Source organism: Carassius gibelio, chromosome B25 (assembly GCF_023724105.1).
Source record: "Carassius gibelio isolate Cgi1373 ecotype wild population from Czech Republic chromosome B25, carGib1.2-hapl.c, whole genome shotgun sequence".
NCBI classification, from domain to species: domain Eukaryota; kingdom Metazoa; phylum Chordata; class Actinopteri; order Cypriniformes; family Cyprinidae; genus Carassius; species Carassius gibelio.
Window position 1 is genome coordinate 15964788 of NC_068420.1, and position 18664 is coordinate 15983451.

Consider the following 18664-nt stretch of genomic DNA (forward strand, 5'->3'; position numbering starts at 1 on the left):
CCAGCCCTATGATATAGTAATAATAATCATCAAATGTTGTTAAATACTTGCTTGCATGTTTAACTGCATCAGTCAAGACTGTAGTGCAGGGCTTTTGTTTTGCTAAGAAAATAAAAGGAATTGTTTTATTTTTATTATTGCATTAGGCTTCCTTTAAGCAAGATTAGACATCTTTTTTTAATTTGTTACAATTTAATTAAACCATTCAAATGCAATTAAGAAAAGTTAAACCCAAATAAATAAATGGCAAATCACACACAAAAAAATAAATAAATGGAAAAAAGGCAAATCTGAGAGAAATTCTTACACACACACACACACACACACACACACACACATATATATAATAAATATTATTATTTTATTCATTTTTATTATTATTTTTAGCTTTTTAGGTTTAATTTAAGAAAAAAATATTTAAAGATTGAATTAAAAAAAATAAACCTAAAAATTACAATTATTTTTAAAATGTTTAATAAATTGTTGGGGGGTGATCCAGAAAAAAAAAAAGTAAAACTTCAATTGGAAAAATATGATGAAATATTAAGTTTTTCATTGGGCCCAAAAAATTGTTCTCACTAGAAACATCCTATGATCTAGGGTTTTTGTCACAGAATTAAAGTGTGAAAAATGGTTCAAAACCTGAGTTTGCGAGTGCGTATCTGTTGTGACATCGGTTAAATGAGTGGAGATGTCCTCTTCAGATAAAGATGACACATCTGTGCTCTATATGCAGCATGTATATGGACAGGTAGGGGTGCTGTCATGGCAACAGTGGCCATCCGGTGCAAATGTACATCCAGCAGCATGTAACCCCAGTCACTTCTCAATCTACTGGCTTTGATCAGCAGCACTCACTGTATTTTTCATTCCTGGAGCCGTGAAATACACAATTTGTCTTTGGCTGCCACAAGCTTTTTCTCTCCTCTCAGCTGGACTTATACGATTAAAAACCGTAATACACACCATCTAGTTTATCTAAACCTGTCAGACTCATTGAGCCGCACCATTTTTTTACTCTAACTCGCATAAACTCCTCGCTTGAGCGGCTTCAGCCTCTTTGTCAGCCGTCCTGACTCCTGACTCAATCTCCAAGCGTCCCTCTCGCTGTTCCTCCTGTTTAACTGTGATCATGTTTCCAAACATCTCTTGTTCTTTGGTTTCAAGACCTACTCCATTACGTCACAGTCACTGTCAAGGTCTCGCTCGCTGTTCTTGACATTACAGCCAGCAGGGATTTTAACCCAGTTCTAGCTTTCTCCTGTTTAGATGGAGAGTCAGTGATTTGGAGCTCATTTATATCCATCTATCCCTCTTTCCATCCAGACAGACAGATTATCGATAGACATATTTTACTGTGTTAGGAAATAAGACTTATTTTATTGTATATTATATTATAGGTTAATTTAGGTTGTGAAATGTCATGTTGTGTGACTTACCAAAAAAAAACATAATTATTTGTGAATTAATAATTTATGATAAACTATTTTTTAAAATACATTTGAACAAATATAATAATAATTTCATGACATTAAGACTTAAAAAAATAAAAATAAAAAAAAGGTTTCCCAAAACCATTTGAAACCAACATGGATACAGCGAATACTTTTCTGAAAACTTGGTTTTAAACCTAGATTTTTAAAAGCTTTCTGGTTTTCTTTATCATGGACTCTGTCATTTGTCACTGACCCTGGTTCACTGATTGGAAGATTGCAGAGTTGTGATTTACTGTCCTTGGCAGACAGCGTGGGATTTATGTTGCACAAGGTCGTTTCACGTGTGGCTCACTGCTAATGGGTTAGAGGCTAGGCTAGCTGACTCGATTCTGTCAGATCATGTTCTGATGTCGCTTAATTGGCCATTTCTTTCTAAACTCATCAGAGGAATGTGATAAACTTGTAATATCCTTTCGCCCCGTGGTGTTTTTTTTATTTTATATATTTTATTACTGTGATTTCAGCTGCTTTGAGACTTGTGTTATGTGTAACTCTGTCAAAACACACTTTTTGGCAACAAGATTTTTTTTTTGTCATTTCCTTTGAAGGTGCAGAATGTTGCGAGCCAGCAAGTGAACCTGTTTTAGGTTCGTCTGGAAGCTGTTACAGTGAAACGTGAGAGGTAACATTCTCTTGTCTTTTTCAGACAAAGCGTCATGATTTCTTACCCGAACAGTTGAAACATTTAGTTCTGCTGAAACTCTAAACCTCCACCTGTGGTCATTCAAAACAGTGTTTTGCCCTAATATAAAATAAAACCTTTTACATTTAATGTGTGAAAATCCCCATTTGCATAGCTCATAAATCACAGAATTGTTTTGAAAGGTATATTCTAGTGGGTCATTTGACCCGTACACCTCTTGTTGTGTTGACCAGGTTGAGAGATGAGCACTTCCGAGCCTGAATAATCAGTCGATTTGCCCGTTTGCCACATATTTGGCATAAAATCTTTGAATTTCATTTGAAGGACATAGTGACATTTAAACTAGATATGTGTATTTTTATAATATTGAAATAGTATGAAATTATTCATTTTGAATGGTTAAAGCCGGCTTATCCAGTATGGAAATACAGACAGACAATGAAACACCCCTACTGCATGCTAGAATCTCCGACAAACAAGCTGATTTCAACCTCAAAATGTACGCTTTTAAATATACCAATACTGCTATCTCAAACACGGAGAGGATTCTTTGTGATCTCAACTAACAGATTCTGGAAAAAAAAACGAAAATCACCAATTTTGAAAAAAAAAAAACGCTTCTTTCTCATTTTGCTCGAAAGTTGTGCTGCCGACTTGTGTCACTGGTTTCCATGACGGGTCACATATTTCTGTTCTAATTGTGTTTCTAAATGAAATTATTTCCAAACAGCTTCTGTGTACCTCATGTAGTACAAAGTATAGCACACAAACAAGCAATCATTCATACAGTTTCCAACTTCCAACTCATTATGTGGCCAAAGCTGAAAACGACTTGAATTTTAATTTAAGTGTGGTCAGACACCTGTCCTATGTAGGGGGAGGTTATTGGGTAAATGATGCTAAGTAAGTGGACCAGACCTTATGCTGATAGTCACAAGTCCAGCTACATGAGACTATAGGTCATTCTACACACTCCAGCACTGTATACAAGATGACAAATGAGTTTTCTGCCTCTATCAACAAGCTTTCCCTTCATAACTGTCACTTTCTATTGACATTCATGAATACTTTAGGTTCTCTGGTACATTTACGTTTGCGATACTATATCTGTCCGGATAGGTCTATAGGAGAGGAGCAAGGGAGGGAAAGAGAGGGATTGAGTGCTAGTAATTGAGTCTTTTGTTTTTTTTTTCTTTCATGAGTGAGAGTGAGAAGGAGAGAGGACAGAAATAGCTCAGAACAACAGGCGAGTGTTTTTGCCTGATTTGATTACATTCCTGGCAGTGTGTTTTTATATTTCGCTCTTGAGGGAGGCGCTGGAAGGTTACTGGAGATCATCAAACCTGCTGCCCCATCCTCCCGCTGATTGAGATTCCCTCCAACAGCGGCCTGACGAGAAGTCTGCAGCGTTCAGTTGTAGGAAAGCTTTCTGTGAGGTTAATTGATAATGCCAGCTGTCCAGTCAACATCACATAATTCACTGAACCCCAGTACACCACTGAGACGGGAGGTCTGGCTGTCTGCTTCACCATCAAACCGTCAGTTTGGGTGGACTTTAATCTGAGAAAAATTTACACTGTAAACTTTTAACAAGTTAAATGGACTACATACTCAAGCTTCCCTGACTAGGCTGCTTTGTCCGTTTCAGAGTGAAGGGCGGCACTGTTTACACACGAGCAGCTCACGATCCTGTGTTTTCAGCAGCTCGGTTTATGGTAAATACAGAAAATCTCTGCATACTGTGAGTTTAACATAATTTAGTATTGCAGTTTGTGCACTAGGTTCACCTTATTTAGACATTTGCATAATTTCCACTGTTTTTGTGGACAGAAAATTTTGGGACTCACAGCTCAAAGTGCTTTACCTAACTTAAAATTGTAACAGTTTCCTACTTCAGTGTGTTACAAACATAATTTTGATGTCTTTGGAAAGAAGACCCTTTGGGCTTTACTTTTCATCAACCAGATTTGATAATGCATAAAAATATTAAAAGTTATAGACACTGAAGTGTCTTGAATTTTTTTTTTTTTTACCACACTTAAATATTTTTTTATTTGATATAAAAATACATTTAATCAGTTCTGGAGCAATCTAGAAAAGTAATGGGTTAAAAGCCACATGGCTCATGAGTTTTTATTTCAAATCTGAATAAGATATCATGAAAAATGAGACTAATGCAAATATTTTTATGAGACTGTCTACACCCCCCACCCCGCCCAAATATAAAAAAAATATTTATCAACTGTATTGAAGGCTTCTACAAACTGTTTAGTCAGTAAACATACCACTGCATAGTAGGGCTGTCAACAGATATTCTAAATTCGAATATGTATTCGAATAGTTTAAAAAAACGAATTTCAAAGGTGAAAATTAATATTCGAATAAAAACAAAATGTGGAAAATAGGCCCGCAATAGTAGAGGCGTGGTAGTCTGCTTTGTGAGTGGGCGCGCTAGCGCGCCTGAGGGTTCAGGGACAGGTCACAGCCTCACAGGAGTTGCACTGTCTGGCACAGCATCACTGCTGAAAGTTGACGAGTCTTCATGGAAGATGCCAGCAAATGCAGAGACTAACTCGACTGCAGCAGAGAAAATGAGGTAAAATTGTTGACCCGCGAGATAAAGTTGTATGCAAGCTGTTTAATATACAGTTAGCATACCATTCGACCACTAGCAACATGAGGTCACATCTCAAAAATTTGCACCCAAATGAGCATCGCATAATGTGTGGAACTCCAGCTAAACAGTCATGTCTTGACACTTAACGTTACTTTGCATCGCCCGCTGCAAGCCCTTTGTCTGCAACACGACAAGGCCATAACGGATAAAATAATTTAGTTCCTTTGTAAGGACATGAGACCGATCAGTATCTTGGATGGGGCAGGCTTCGGGGAGTTCTGTCAAGTAATGGATCCGAGATTTGATTATTTATCGTTTCATGTCAAGGAAAAGTTCATGTTTACCACAGCACAGCTCGCTCGAAGCATTCAATGCCAGTTCTATATGCTGTAAAACTTCAATTAATGTTAATAATATTTGTTTCAATCACTGAATGAAGCCTGCTATATTTGGGACAACAGTCGCGACCTTAAATTGCTTGCACAAAAATAAGTTTGTTCATTTAAACCATTATGCGCAGAGAACGTGAGGGTGAGAGAGCATGAGGTCTGCAGTCTTGGCCATTAGTTGATTTCCTTGTTTTTGTGTAGGTAATACATTTTCACATATGTTTAAACTTAAATGGATTATCTATACAAGTAGTTATGTCTCTTTGTATTATTTTGGCCTGTTATTGACGTAATTCGCGTCATTGACAACATGCGCAACCAGATGTTTGAATAGTTTGAATATTAGTGTATTTTTAGAGGGAATATTCGAACGTCATTTTTGAGCAATTTTGATAGCCCTACTGCATAGTTTTTTCAATTATAAAACACTAGACAGAAACTTAGACATCATATAAGTGATTTATTTGAGCACTAGAAAAATACGATAAGAATAATTTGAGTAAGAAAAATAAGAATAATAAGAAAAATAAAAGAAATCTAACTTTGTTTGCCAATTACAGAAAATCCTGAGATTGCTAGAAATGCAGCATTTACAATGAATTATGATGCAAATAAGTGCTGCTGTGCTGATGGCCAGTTATACAGATGGTAATAACACAAATGCGCCATATAGTAAATAATCCACTCTCTCTATTCATATAGACCCGTTCACTTTGATATCCATGATCATACATTAATAGCGAGCTGATTTTCGCTTATTTTGCCATAAGTCTAGATTTTGTTTGACATCTTTACTTAGTGATTATTTTGACTTAAGTCTGTTCTAGAGACATGTTACAACTTTTTGATAAAGCTCTCATTGGTTTTCTTTTGGAAATATGTTTCAAATATATACTGAATGCATTTATGACTGTAAAGCATGTCTGTGTGTGTGAAAATGCCCAAAATGCGCAAAATTGATCAAAAAAATCGTAATGGTTTTTTATCCATATTGCACAGCCCTAATTACAACTTATGTAAATTTGTGTGTAAGTGTAATTAACAACAGTCATGTGTTTTTATTCAAATTTGTATAATGCTTTTCAGTTTTTACATTTAAAATTGCTACTCCTAATAATAAAGCTAAAAAGATGTTTGAGCAGAAGTGATCATGTCAAATCCCACAATTCTCTTTGTATTCACAGACCGTTTTAAAACTGGTCACCACACCACAGCGTCTGGTAGATAGGACTCACCACTGTGCAAAAACATCTTTATTTGGCTAGTGGTGGGTGTTAATTTGCCACCCTGCTGATGTTTTGTAATTCTCAAAAATTAGCACATTTGTATTAGCATACACTTTGTCAAGAATTAACAGCAGTTAACTAGTGATTGTTACCGATTAAGTAAATAACCCAAATAAACGCCAGCAAAATGTTAACTTAATGGTTAGACGTAGAGTCAGTAGTGTGCCATTAAGCCCTAGAGAGCAGTTTGAGTACTGAATCCAGGCTGTTGGGGAGTGAATTGTAATGGAGAGATTATTGGGGAGCTGGAGTGTGTTTTTAGGAGTTAGTGGGTCTCTTACCCTGTGAGGCATGTTTAAGCACTACACACACACACATACACACACTGTGGCCATGGCAACCCAAGCGGGTGGGTGTATGAGTATATGCAGCTGTTAGGGTGGAGATGAGATGTTCTCTTCCTCTCTCACACTCGTTCTCAATGTCTCGTTTCTGTCTCTGTAATAAGATAAGGAGGGATTTTGAATGTATTATGTATTCTTAGTCTTAATGAATCCTCTCATGGGCTCTCACTCAGTCTTCTCCCACAGTATGTCCTGGGATCACAACCTAACGCTAATTAACTGGGAGTTTTACTTTGAAGGGCAGGAAGTTGCTTTTGGCATGGATGTCATTTTAAAAGTGCTGTGAAGTGGACGTAACTGTCAAAGAATGACTAAGGTGAATGTTAATTATGTGGTGCACAAATCAATTAAAAGGATCTGTCACTGTTTAGATAGCTAAATAGTTTGTGCGTGTACCATAGTATAGTACTTGCCCTGCCTATTCATTCAGATTTGTAGCAGATAATATCAAAGTCAAAACTCAATCCTTTTGATTATTAAATTAAAAAAACTAAAAAGTGCTTGTTAGCATAATTCTTGTTAGTTAGAATTGTCTCTACAGACTTTCAGCAAGGTCACAAGGAATCATCTTAAATCGGACTAAATCACACAGAAACCTCTGAAGATGAGATCAGCTCCAGAAAGGGTTGATCTCAATGTTACTGTGTGTTTGGAAGTGCTGGAGGCCAGTGTGAACATGGCAGACATTGAAAACACAGACCGTTACCACATTGATTAGTTTGTGAGATCCAATGAGCTTCAAAGAGGCCAAATTGCCATATGGTTGAGGGTGAATTTCAATGGGGATTGGAAAATGAAAGCGAGAGCTGGTGGTGGATGTTCTACATTGTGGGGTATTTTTAGCATCTGAAGAGCCTCTTTTTCGCTTTTTCTCAGAGACAAGGATTCATCATTTCTGTCAACTAGCATAGCACTAGTGTAGGTCTAATAAACTGAACCTGCTCAACTCTAACTGTTTCATTTTTGTTGTTTTAGCTTTAACTTAGCACTTTTAGCATTTATGGTTATTAATTGGAAAATGTTTATCCGGGTGGGTTTGGGTGATTGACTTCAAAGCAACAGGAGAAAGATTAACCTGGTGGACCATCTTCCTTCTATTTCCATTCTGGTCCAGACTGGTTTGTGCTGGTGTTATCAGTTTAGATGCATTGCTCACTAGCAGTACTTAACTGGTTAAGCTTGTTGACTAGTGAAGCTAGATTACCAAGAAAGTAATGCTGGTTAAACTAGTTAAGAAGCCTCTTGGGGATACCAGCATCCAAAATTCTGCTAATGTTTCAGCAAGTTTCGGAAACCTGGTTAGGACAGGTAGACTGCTTTGACTAATAGCTGTAATAGTTGACTAGTAGTTGTAAAATGATCCCAAACAGTTTGGAGACTTTACAAGAATCCTATCTTATGTCCACTTCATGTGCTGCTTCCATGATAATAACCTCCTTCTCATTCAATACCGCCAACCTCTCCTGAAATACGATTGACCCAATTATCACACAATGGTGTCAGTTTTATCAGAAGACCGAAAAATCTGCCAGGATCCCAGTGCACTGTAATATAACTAAGATGCCAATGTTTTGAGCCAATTATCTTTATCTCTGGGTCAAAGTGCCATTGCCATTTGCATTCAGAACTAGAGCAGGTATTTTCCACATCCTCTAAATCTTTGTACGTCCAATCCATGCAAATCACAAACTTCCACCCCAAATAAAAGTCTTCTTTAGTTCAAAAAGCCTGTCTGAATGATCAAGCAATCAATTACATCGTGTTTAGGATCATCAGGCTTTCTCACTCTGTCCTGGTTTAGCTGGAGCCTGTATTAATTTGCTACATCAGTAGAAGTCCTTAAGGACTTGTCTGTGTCCCTCCTTGTCTCAATGTGTCTAAGCGCTTTAGGGAGGGGCTAGATGTCCCAGAATGTCTTAAAATACCCTGACTAACCTTCCCCTTCTACTACTGAAAGACTAGCATTACCAGCATAGACTGTATAAAAGCATGGATGTATTTTCCATTATGTCACCCATTGGTTTCCGAAGAATGTTTTTGAAGCCAAAAGTGGGCGGAGGCACCTGTCGCCATCATAGCAGCGCATCACCAAGCGTCACTCCCGGATAATCGAAAATGGGCATAAAGGCGGGAGCTGGTTGCTGAAACCACGCCCACCTAACTCGACAGCAGTGCCAATCCACCTGTCACTCAAGTGACCACTCCCTTAATTATTCAGAATTTTAAGGATTATCATTTAAACGGATGAGTTATAAAAAAAAAAAATCTCTCTCACAGTTGCCACTTAGGGCAAAATTAGCTATATAGACCCAAATTATTTTTTGTACCAGGCTGTAAACATTTTTTACTGCTGCAAAAATGGGCATTTTAACATGGGGAGTCTATGGGATTGACTTCCTTTTGGAGCCAGCCTCCAGTGGCCAAGGAGCGGAAGGTTGCCGCTTCGTTACCAGATAAGAAGTCTGTTTTTTTTTTTTAGCAATGATAAACTTGGTTATGTAGCCAAGTTTGACTTTGATGTGGATTCTTATCAGCCCTATCCCACACTAACTCTAACCTAAGTCTCAACCTACCATTACCTACTCATTTAGGTGTAGGTTGGAAGGAAATTATAGGTTGATAAGAATGTGAGTTGCTAGTCATTGTGAGGGGAAAAAAAGGATGTCCGGTCTTGATGCTTAATTTGTTTTATTGCAGTGTAGCAGTGAAGACCCAAGACAAAATACCCACGACAAAATACCCACAATTAATGCAAAATGAGTGCAGTTTGTCAAACGGTGTACCCCACAGGATGTAAATGAATTAGCTTTTGGTGTAAATCAGGGTTCCTCAATAGGCGCCATGGGAGAGAAAAATGTTTGGCCCGCGCTAATTTAAAATAATGTGGCATGAAAAGTCAAATGCAGCATCAGAAAGCGACATTAACTTACATTGTGTCTACAATAGATGAGAACAATGTAGATGAAAAACATGGCAAGTGTAAAGTAAAGAAAAGTGGACACTGAAAATAGAGGATTCAATTGTGAATGGACTGAACAGTCTTGAATTAGTGAGTGAGTGAGTGATATCATCTTTGTTGTGGATGTTGGTTCACAGTGAGTCCAGTTTTAATTAGGGCTGTCAAATGATTACAATTTCATGATTAATCACTATTTGCAATTACACCTGAATCCTAACCATTTTTTTTTCTGAAATGCATACCAAAAGATAAATAACAGGACAAAGATACATAAATTTCATGTATTGATTCATCAATATGTGGTTCTTTTTTTCTGAATTTCAAAAGTTTAACATTTACTTAGATCAAATTTACCTGAGCACTATATCAAACCATGCCATTTAACTACAGATAGTGTAAGAGTTTTAGGTGAACCAGTGGTTAAATATAGCCACATATCTATGAAATTATGCATAGAGAAACTCGAAAGCATGAACTCAGAAACACAAACATGCGCCACCATCACATAAGCAGCACTCTGGGCACTCTTGTTTTTGGGAGGTGTTCATTTGCTCTGCCACAATACTTTAGGATCCAGTAAAATACTTAAGTGCCAGTAAAACCAAGTAAAAATGCATATGCTTTTCCAAACAGCTGTAATTTTCGCTGCATTGCATGTAGGCGTTCTGCGCATGCGCAGTGTGAAACACAGGACGCTATAACAGGAAGAAGCTCCAGCGTATCAACTACCAAAGTCTTCTCTGTTTATCGAGCTTGGCATCGAGAGTAAATGGGGTAAAACCTTAAGCTTCTTCTGTGTTTTCGTTGCGGCGCTCGCCGCTGTTTTTTACTATCTTGAAAATTCAGAGATCGACGAGACTTTCCTGACCTGAATAATTTGTCACACTGCGCATGCGTGAAATGTGTTAAAAAATTTGACGTAATTAACAACAAACAACTAATTAACGTCGTTAACGCGCTATTTTTGACAGCCGTAGTTTTAATGTAAGTTTGCTTTAGCCTAATTTATTTTCAAGATCTGAGGTAAAATATGTATTGTTACTTTGGCTATAAAGGTCATGCAAAATATTCAAACTCACATTAGACACTTTTTACATTGAATAAAGCACAATCATTACCTGAGATTATCACTGTCTGTGCGATATGGCCAAAAAAAAAACCTATCACCATTTCTTTTATCAATTTTGCGATTTCAATTTTAGTTATCAGTTTGATACACGCAGACATGCTTTACAGTCATAAATGCATTGAATTTGAAACATATTTCCAAAAGAAAACCAATTAGAGCTTTATCCAAAAAAATTTAACATGTCTCTAGAACAGAAACAAGTCAAAATAATCACTAAGTGTGACAAAAAGTCTTGACATATGGCAAATAAATGAATTTGCCATATCCTGTGTAACTTATAGGGATTTTTTTGCCATGCATTGGTCATTAGAGCTCATTGTAGCGGTGCCTTAGGTTTTGAAATAGATTTGTTGCGCCAGGTTCATACGTACTCCGTTTGCAGTGCGTATACAGTATGTGTATGTGGTGCAGAAGCAGCAGAGAGAGTGCATTATTGTAACGCGAAAGCACAGTAAAATAATGCGAAAGCACAAATCTCTTCACTCGCATGCAGATTATCTTTGTTCTGTCACAAACCAGATTCGCGTGCTCAGATACACGATGCTCTCGCCCCGGAGAGAGTGCGCACACTTAAAACGTATCTCCTCTCGCTGAAACTGTGTCCTGTGCACTCACAAATCTCTCTATGCTCATGCACTAGATATACATTTTTTTCACACCATTCTAATTTAACCTTTTTTTTATCTTTCGCATATTTTACTATGTGCTGTGTGAATGCTCTGATCCGTTAAAATGGGCTTGGAAAAAATATTAATCACAGACAGTGATTAATTATCATTCATTTTAAATGTGGCTACAAATAAACAGAAACAGATATAAGTGTATTTATGTGTGATTCATTTTGAGTACTAATGAATTAAATCATTATGATCAATCACTTATTCTATAGTTAAAACATCGATGCTTTTGAATTTGAATATTTAACAAAGCATGCAAACAAACGGCCGCTTTTATCATGTTCCTGTGTGATCGTGCATGTTCCAGTGATTTATTCCTTATTAGTTCCTGAGAGGCGTAAAAAAAGGGCATGTTTTAGTGACGCGCAGCAGAGCTTCAGGACCGACTGTGGAAACCCTGCGCTATTCTGGCCTCAGTGCTACTCGCTTTACTCTTTACGTTTTTGGATTGTTGCTTCAACTAAGAAACGTCATAAGACACAGGTAAGAACTCTGTAGTTGTATTGCAAATTAGTAGCAGCTTACTCATTGAGGAACGATCGTGATTTTGTAAAAAAAAAAAAAAAAGACATAAAATTAATTATAAAATTTAAATCACTACATATAATTGCTTAGAAGGTTATAGTGTGCGTTATTTGTTTTCTCTTTAACTTCCTTCAGCTCTTTTCATGTTTGGGAGGTCGGATTGTACAAATTATTAAATACTCTCTCAATTTTGAATATCGTCCAGACAACAATTTAGATATTATCGTATAAATGATATATCGCCCACCCCTAATACAAACTAATTTATAGATGACAATTAATATTGGCATACAAATTAAGTTGTTTTCCAGTTGCTGCAAGGTAGAGTACTGTATGCATATGGTTAATCCAGTCTCAAATTTATGCTCTAATCACAATGCACTTAAATTTCATGCTTAATGCTTATAAGACACGCATGCTTAAGATAGACTACTTGCCGTTCCTGCAGCGACCCATAATACAGGAATCGTAATGAAGCTATGGCAATGATTCTGAGGTACAGGATAAATCAGACACGGCTCTTTACAGCTCCTGTATTTATGAAGGTTGATTAATGTGCGTACCGAGAGGCAAGCTGTTTTTAAAGCCGTCTGATTTATGGTTTTTCAATTACTCCCAGTTTGATGACTCTGAGATCGTTAATATGAATGTCATCATTTGCAGTGGGGTTGTGGATCTAAACACAGTAAGCATCATTAATAGCTTGCCAAAAGAACAGTAAACAGCTGCTGGGACATATGAGAACGCTTTTAATTGGTTGCCAAGGTTTACAGTTTCTAGGGTGTTCTGGATTGTTGCAAACCTGGGAGTTGCTAAGTAGCTGCTATGAATACTCTATTCGGTTGCTAGGGTGCTTTTTATGGTTGCTAGGGCATTGCTATACAGCACTGTTAGTTTGTTCTGGTTAGTTTCTAGGTAGTTGATGTGGTGTTCTTTGGGGTTGCTATGGTGTTGATGTGCTTTATTTGAGTGTTTCATGTGTTTATTGCTAGGGTGTTCTGGGTTGTTGCTAGGGCATTTATAGGTTATATATTTATAGGCATTTATAGTTGTCAGAGCCTAAAGGGTTGTAAGGCTATTTTAAAATGTTTTTAGGGTTTTGTTACGCTATTGTTAGGTGATTGCTAGAGTGTACTGGATGGTTATTTACATTCATTTAGCGTCATAAAAACTTTTTGAGATGCAAGTGCATTAAACCTCTTACACGGAGTCTCACACAGCTGTGGTATATGTGATATTTTAATGTATACAAACCCAATTCCAAAAAAGTTATGACACTGTACAAATTGTGAATAAAAATATAATGCAATGAAGTTTAACATTTCTATATTTTATTCAGAATACAACATAGATGACATATTAAATGTTTAAACTGAGAAAATGAATAATTTTAAGCGAAAAATAAGTTGATTTTAAATTTCATGGCATCAACCCATCTCAAAAAAGTTGAGACAAGGCCATGTTTCTCACTGTGTTGCATCCCCTCTTCTTTTTATAACAGTCTGCAAACGTCTGGAGACTGAGGAGACAAGTTGCTAAAGTTTAGGAATAGGAATGTGTCCCATTCTTGTCTAACACAGGCTTCTAGTTGCTCAACTGTCTTAGGTCTTCTTTGTAGCATCTTCCTCTTTATGATGCACCAAATGTTTTCTATGGGTGAAAGATCTGGACTGCAGGCTGGCCATTTCAGTATCCTGACCCTTCTTCTACGCAGCCATGATGTTGTAATTGACGCAGTATGTGGTCTGGTATTGTCATGTTGGAAAATGCAAGGTCTTCCCTGAAAGAGACGACGTCTGGATGGGAGCATATGTTGTTCTAGAATTTGGATACACCTTTCAGCATTGATGATGCCTTTCCAGATGTGTAAGCTGCCCATGCCACACACACTCATGCATCCCCACACCATCAGAGATGCAGGCTTCTGAACTGAGCGCTGATAACAACTTGGGTTGTCCTTGTCCTCTTTAGTCCGGATGACATGGCATCCCAGTTTTCCAAAAAGAACTTCAAATTTTGATTCGTCTGACCACAGAACAGTTTTCACTTTGCCACAGTCCATTTTAAATTAACCTTGGCCCAGAGAAAATGCCTGCACTTCTGGATCATGTTCAGATATGGCTTCTTTTTTGACCTATAGAGTTTTAGCCGGCAGCGGCGAATGACACGGTGGATTGTGTTCACCGACAATGTTTTCTATTAGTATTCCTGAGCCCATGTTGTGATTTCCATTACAGTTTTATTCCTGTATGTGATGCAGTGCCATCTAAGGGCCTGAAGATCACAGGCATCCAGTATGGTTTTCCGGCCTTGACCCTTACGCACAGAGATTGTTCCAGATTCTCTGAATCTTTGGATGGTATTATGTAGTGTAGATGATGTAGTCTGACATTGTAGATGATAACTTCAAACTCTTTGCAATTTTTCTCTCAGAAACTCCTTTCTGATAATGCTCCACTTTTTTTCGCCGCAGCATTGGGGAAATTGGTGATCCTCTCCCCATCTCCACTTCTGAGAGACACTGCCACTCTGAAAGGCTCTTTTTTTTACCCAATCGTGTTGCCAATTGACCTAATAAGTTGCAAATTGGCCCTACAGCTGTTCCTTATATGTACATTTAACTTTTACGGCCTCTTATTGCTACCTGTCCCAACTTTTTAGGAATGTGTAGCTCTCATGAAATCCAAAATGAGCCAGTATTTGGCATGACATTTCAAAATCTCACTTACAACATTTTATATGTTATCTATATTCTATTGTGAATAAAATATAAGTTTATGAGATTTGTAAATTATTCCATTCCTTTTTTACATCACAATTTGTACAGTGTCCCAACTTTTTTGGAATTGGGTTTGTAAGGAAGAAAATACAGACGGGCGAGACCACACACTTCAAATTTAACATCAAACAAAACGTGCGTCTCTCACAGCACATCCTGTGCAATGAAGCCCATGAATGTCCTTGTAATTCGTTTCAACCTTTCCGAACTTTATGAAAGACTTTACGGAAGCTTTGAGTGGTGTATGCGTGTGAGGAATTGGAATCTAGCAGAAAAAGGGTGTTTCTAAAGCAAACTCAGCATTATCGTGCAAGCTCAGAATTGATTCTGAAAAAAATGATCAGAAATGCTAAATAACCCAGCCCCAAGGGTTTTATGAAATTACAGTATGTGATATGTTGGGCCATGGTGATCATGCGGCTGGCATGAGTTTGAGTATGGCTTATGCCATTACCCAGTTTTGTTTCTTCTTTCTTCCTATCATTTCTTTCCAATTGTTGTCAATAAAAGTGGAGAAAATGCTATATGAATCACTAACATGTCCTGATATGGCTTGATGAGACAAGCATGTGCTGTACATATGAATGAACCAAGGCACCAGATGAAAAAACATTCAAAGAGAGAGCAGGAAATTACAGGGATGAGTCAAATGATGAGCCGCTTTGGTTCAGATTCTTCAGATGGTCATAGTGATCTGAATGTTGTGAAGTGAAGCGAGTGCTGTCTAAATGTTGAACGGGATTCATGGAAATTCAAGGCCACGTCCTTCTGTGATGAAAGATTGGTCTCTAAATGAAAAATTGCATCATCATTTTCTCATGTAATTTCAAACCTTTATGACTGAACACAGAAAAAAATATATTTTGAAGTTTCAGTTTCCCTTTTTTTTTTTTTTACGTAATGGGGTCAAAAATAACATTGAGTCACTTTGACTTCTATTGGACAAAACAAATGTCATTCAAAAGTTAACATCAGTAAGATTCTTCAGTAAGATATGATGCTACTAAAAAAGAACATTTTGTAGATTTGGTGTAATGAAATGTTCATGGCAGGGTTTCCCACACATTGATTTGTGTGGCGGGCCGCCACAATATCAGAACTGACCGCCCCAAATAGATTTTCCAAAAGGCTTTAACTTCATTGAATGAAAACGAGCACTGCAAAAACGAGTGCAGGTGTTTTTATATCACTGTATTTCAGGAAGAAAACCGACTGTATTTACTAAATTTTCGATTTCATTTTCATTTAATCTTGTATGTAATGCTTGATAAGACAGCGTTTGTGAGCTCAGCTCTGCTTTGCAGCCATTACCGGGGAAACCTCCCTTTCTCCGGCTCTTAAAGCGCCTCCTGCTGACAGAAAATGAATTTGCATATAAATGTATATATGGGAGCAGGGGAGTGCTGCCACAAATAGAGGGTAATGCTGTGGGAAACACTCCATGGGGTTTAAGTTTCAAAAAACACAATATTTTCCACATAATGTACATTATTGTTTTTCTATGCCCCACATTTCTGAAATGCGTAGATTTTTAAAAAGCTCATCATTCTGAAAAGCGAGGTGTGATCTGATTGACCAGCTATCCTGTGCATTGTAATTGGCCAAATACCTCAAGTGTGTGAAGGAAATGTTGTGCCCCTTACCATACTGTGATGCTGTGTCCCTGTGTGATGAGACAAAACCAATAAAACCCATTACAAATTAGGCATTTGTTGCATCCAGTGAGGACATAATTACTGATTATGACTTCTACTGTCTTTTTATGTGTTGCATTGCGCCGCATAAACATTAAACCATCTCTGCATTTGTGATTGGAGAAATGACAAACAAAAAGCCTACTCTACACTATTGATTCTACTTACAGTCTGTGAGTCCGCAATATTTGTCAGAACACCGGCATTGTAGGCTACTCTCCCAGATAATGGTCCTGGTCCTCCATAAAATGCGTTGCACACATCTGTTGTAAATACACTGATGTCTAGTCATGTCCTCTTTTGGAATGCCAAACAAAGTAGATTCACTTCACAACGAAACACACAGTGTCTCCCTGACGTGGTGGCAGCAACAACACTACAGCGAGAATCAAAGTTACGCCGCCTTTCTTTGCGTGAACATTTGAGCGGTATTATGCAAATATTTCCAACATTGTAAAGTAGATGTAGGGGCATGTTTAAATGAGGCGTTTTAGGAGGGCTTGGACAAGTTTTATAAAGAATATCTCTTTGGGTTTGAGACTTTAGTCTTTGCAACTTTAGGGATCTTATCTATTCACAAACAGCTTGTAACACTCCAAATCGCATCATATGACCTCTTTAAATGAGTCTCTTTCATATACTCATCAAGGCTGTATTTATTTGATCAAAAATACAGAAAAAAAATTTCTATTTTAATGTACTTTAAAATATAATTAATTCCTGTGATCCAAAGCCGAATTTTCAACGTCATTACTTCAGTCTTCAGTGTTGCATCAACTTTCAGAAATCATGCTAATATGCTGATTAAATATCATTGTCGGAAGCAGTTTTGCTATTTTATTTTATTTTATTTTGTATTTTTTCGGAACCTGTGATGCTTTTTTTTTCAGGATATTTTTTTGATGAATAAAAAGTTAAAAGAGCAGCATTTATTTAAAAAAATATATATATTTTATAAGAGTATGTCTTCACTATCACTTTTTATCGATTTACCACATCCTTGCTGAAAAAAAAGTATTAATTTCTTTAAAAAAGAAAGAAAGAAAGTTTTAAAGAGTAGTGTATATTGTTACAAAATGATTATATTTAAAATAAATTCTGTTCTTTTTAACTTTTTATTCATCAAAGAATCCTGAAAAAGTATCACAGGTTCCAAAAAATATGAAACAAATAAAAAGAATCAGCTGTTTCTAATATTGATAATAAATCAGCATATCAGAGTGTTTTCTGAAGGATCATGTGACACTGAAGACTAGAGTAATATTGTTGAAATTCAGCTTTGCCTCACATAAATTATATATAAAAGTATATTAAAATTGAAAACTATTATTTTAAATTGCAATAATATTGCACAAAATTTTAAAAGAATCTGTATTTTTGATCAAATAGATACAGCCTTGATGAGCATAGAAAACGAAACATTAGAAAACCTTCTTATTCCAAACTTTTGCAGAAGATCTTTTTGGATAAATGTTCCCTTGAATAATCGTAAGTTATTTATTTACATGCGTAAAAATTTCCTCATTCCGAGCTCAGATCATCATGTCCAGTTTCACATTCAAATTCACCTGTGCTCTGTGGAAACCCATCAGTTAAAAGCAGCAATATGTCTAGTGCATACCAGAGCAGCTAGGTAATGCAGATGATCACTCTGATACGGAGCTCTTGTGTTTGTGTGTGTTTGAGAGGGAGCGTGCTGTAGATCGCCCTCATGTCTTTCCATATCTCCATCTCCCTCAAAATATCCTGTTTGTCTTTCCAAGTTAAAGTTCACTCAGACCATACCCAAATAGATGGAGTGTTTTCATTTGACGAAAAAATGATATAGAAGAACAAGCCCTATGATCATCCCTTTATTTATTCGACCTTCGTCAATCTTACCTTTTGATATCGCCCTTCCTTTGTTGCGGTGCCAATGTTTATAATAAATGTGAGTCTCACAAAGATAGGCCTTGTTTAACGCAAACGTCACGGCCTCTCATTGCTAGCAGCTGGCCGGCAATGTTTACAAATCACAGCTGGAGGTTCTTCGGTCCGTCTTCCGTCAAAGCCGTTCAGAATTCTTGTTCCAATTCCGAGCGCAAACGCTTCCAGATTGTTGCTCTACAGGGCCTGACTCTCATACC

At 37.1% G+C, this 18664-nt stretch overlaps 1 protein-coding gene across 2 annotated transcripts in view; it reads left to right on the forward strand.

Annotated features, from left to right (window-relative positions):
• Positions 1-18664, forward strand: part of tln2b (talin 2b) — a 159830-nt gene that overhangs the window by 43982 nt on the left and 97184 nt on the right. Inside the window, exon 2 of one of the 2 annotated variants that reach the window (XM_052597187.1) lies at positions 2045-2118. The exons of the other annotated variant lie outside the window; for it this stretch is intronic. The gene's annotated coding sequence lies outside the window, so the exon portion shown is untranslated. The remainder of the gene's footprint in view (positions 1-2044; positions 2119-18664) is intronic. 2 annotated transcript variants of the gene reach the window in all.